Here is a 3,169-nt window from a genome sequence, read left to right on the forward strand (position 1 = left end):
GGGAAATCTTCAATGTTTATTTTCCTATGTGGATGCTGCAATAGGGAGCTTCTAAGGTGACTCCTTGATAATTCCTGCCTCTGGGGACAAGTCTTTGGAGTCCTCTCCCTGTGTGAGGAGGGCTGGCCTAGAAATTTGTAGCCCACAGAATATAGCAAATGTGAGAGATCATCACTTCTATGATGATGTTACATAATAATGTAACTTCCATCTTATTAGTAGATGCTTGATTTCTCTGACTTTGATGAAGCAAGTTGCCGTGTTGGGGAGGCCCACATGCCAAAGGCAACCTCTAGCTAGCAGCCAGGTCGGAACAGAGACCTTCAGCGTGACAGACCCAGGGGAAAAAATCCTGAAAATGGCTACAAAAATGAGATCAGAAATGAATTCTTTCCCAGTCAAGACTTCAGATGAGATCACAACCTGGGCTGACAATAGAGTTGGCAAGTTTGTGAGAAAACCTAAAGCAGAGGACTCAGTTGAGTGGTACACAAATTCCTGAACTACGAAAGTTGTAAGATAATAAACCTGTGGTGATTGGCCATTAAATTTTTGGCAAGTTGTTATGGAGCAATAGATAATGAATTCAGGCACAATCTTCAAATATAAAAACAAAATACATGCCTAATGACTTTGCGCTCTGCTCATTTTCCCTTCAGTTTTGAAGATGAGCTTATTCATTGAGAAGACAATGACTTGAGGTAAATAGTCTGAAAAGTAAAACTGCTTTGTAGATCAAGAAGAAAAGGATACTGCTTCCTAGATCAAGAAGGTTGTTAGAAGAAGAGAGATTGTGGCAGAACACAGAAAGTAAAGATTATCACTGAAGTTGGCCCCAAATAATTAAGCCATTGAGTATGGTCTGGATCTGTCCATTAGATGAAACTTGCCAGATCTGTAGTGACTGAAGTGTATCTGGCTCTTCTCAGGGATGGCTTTAGCCTGGGGGTCTGGAGAGAGGACCTACTATGACAAAAATGGGGAAGGACATTTCACAATGGTGTAAGGTATGTGGGAAACCAGAACGGAAGGAGTAGCCTTGGGCAAAAGTACAATTTAAACTAAATGCTAATGGGAACTTATGTCCATTGAAATGATATAAAGTTTATAATTAAAAGCATAGATTCCATAGACTTGGCAACTAAGAAATAGTTTAGTTTTTAGTTGCAATGCAAACAGTAGGTGATCAATTCAGGCCAAAAAAAAATGTTCATTTTTTCCAAGAAGTGAGCAAAGAAATATCCTTAATGTGAATATATATATATATATATATATATATATATATATATATATATATATATTTCCAAGAGACAAAGAGATCTGGGAAAAACATATCTTTGTTATGACATACTAGATACTTCTACATTTAGTTTATCAACTTTTAAGGAATAACACAATGGCAATCTCCTAGAAAATACATAAATAAATTCACAAGAAACAAAAAAACAATTTTTCAGCTTACCATCATCACCATCAAGTATATAAAGATAGAGAGACCATTAAATTCGCATCTTGACATTGGTGTGTTCATATCTAAGTTTTCATGAAGTTCCCTGATCTTTTAAAATTTAAAGATATTAAAATCTAGCCCTAAGTACAATTTTATATCTGAATATTTTTCTCTATATTCTTTTGTGGAATTTTTGGGAGAATGTCAAGTTAGCATGGGAATCCTCTCTCACTTCTTTTTCCCTGTGTCCTGCATCCTGATGGATGTTACCAAAGGAAATTCAGAGTGTGGTAAAAGTATAGGTAAGCTTAACATCAAGGCTAATAGGAAGTAAAATGTTAATTTTGAGGTTTTTCTGCTTGATAGGAGATAGAATCATTTTAAACTAAGGATGTAAGGGTAACCTTGTAGCTTTCTCTTTTCTGATGAAGCCATGTCATGTCATTTTTGTTGGATGTAATTGGAAAGTGTTCTCTAAAATGTTTATGAGAAAAAAGTTCATAGCCTAGGGGTTATGAAGACTGAGCCAAATAATAAAGATGCCATTTGCTAATGTGTTTGTCATTGAATATTAAATCGTTTAGAACACCTAGAAAAGTCCCAGGAGGAAGATAGAGCCAAAGGCAAAGAAGAAAGCCCCTGCCCCTCCCAAAGCCGAAGCCAAAGCAAAGGCTTTGAAAGCTAAGAAAGGGGTGCTGAAAGGTGTGCACAGTTACAAAAAAAAGATCTGCATGTCACCTACATTCCGATGACCCAAGACCCTGTGTCTCCGAAGGCACCCCAAATATCCTCGAAAGAGCACCCCCAGGAGAAACAAGCTTGATCACTATGCCATCATCAAGTTCCACTTAACTACTGAGTCAGCCATGAAGAAAATAGAAGACAACAACACACTTGTGTTCATTGTGGATGTCAAGGCCAATAAGCACCAGATCAAACAGGCTGTGAAGAAGCTCTATGACATTGATGTGGCCAAGGTAAACACCTTGATCAGGCCTGATGGAGAGAAGAAAGCATATGTTTGACTGGCTCCTGACTATGATGCTTTGGATGTTGCCAACAAAATTGGGATCATCTAAACTGAGTCCAGCCGGCTATAAATCTAAATATAAATTTTTTCACCATTAAAAAAAAAGTCCCAGGAAAGTAATAGGTCCTCAAGAAATATGTCAAATCACTGATCAGGAACATATAGATATGGCAGAAACATAGCATGACATCTCATTGCGCCAGGAACTTCTTATTCACAGAACTTGATGGAAGTGAAGTGTCATTGTCATTTGTGGGATTATCTATTTATTGTTTATCGGACTCTGCTTTGTGTGTAACATGGGATCTCTTTCATGGCTGGAACTTGAAAATAACTAACTGAACCCCATCCAGCAAAGTCACTCATTCAGTTTCCTAAGACAACTTCCTTAATTTTGGTCCAAACAGTTGTATTAGTCTTTTACAAATAAGTGATTAATCTTAGAAAAAAAATTTCACAAATCAAAATTCTTTTAGACTGACTTATCATCTAGTAGTAAATTGACTTTTTTGATCCATTAAAATAACCTTCATATTTTAATTTTTTTAGAAAATGAGTGAGTGTACAAAGGGTGGGTGGGAGGGACAGAAGGAGAACGAGAGAAAGAGAATCCCAGGCAGGCTCCATGCTGAGTGTAGAGCCTGACATAGGGCTTAATCTCACGACCCTGGATCATGACCTGAGCCAAA

The 3,169-nt window shown here is 37.4% G+C and overlaps 1 pseudogene; it reads left to right on the forward strand.

Moving 5' to 3' along the window:
* The first annotated feature begins 977 nt into the window (after positions 1–977).
* LOC129496847 (60S ribosomal protein L23a-like) lies at positions 978–2,569 on the forward strand (annotated as a pseudogene).
* Positions 2,570–3,169: the final 600 nt, after the last annotated feature.

This window comes from Nyctereutes procyonoides, unplaced genomic scaffold (assembly GCF_905146905.1).
Source record: "Nyctereutes procyonoides isolate TBG_1078 unplaced genomic scaffold, NYPRO_anot_genome, whole genome shotgun sequence".
Lineage (NCBI taxonomy): Eukaryota > Metazoa > Chordata > Mammalia > Carnivora > Canidae > Nyctereutes > Nyctereutes procyonoides.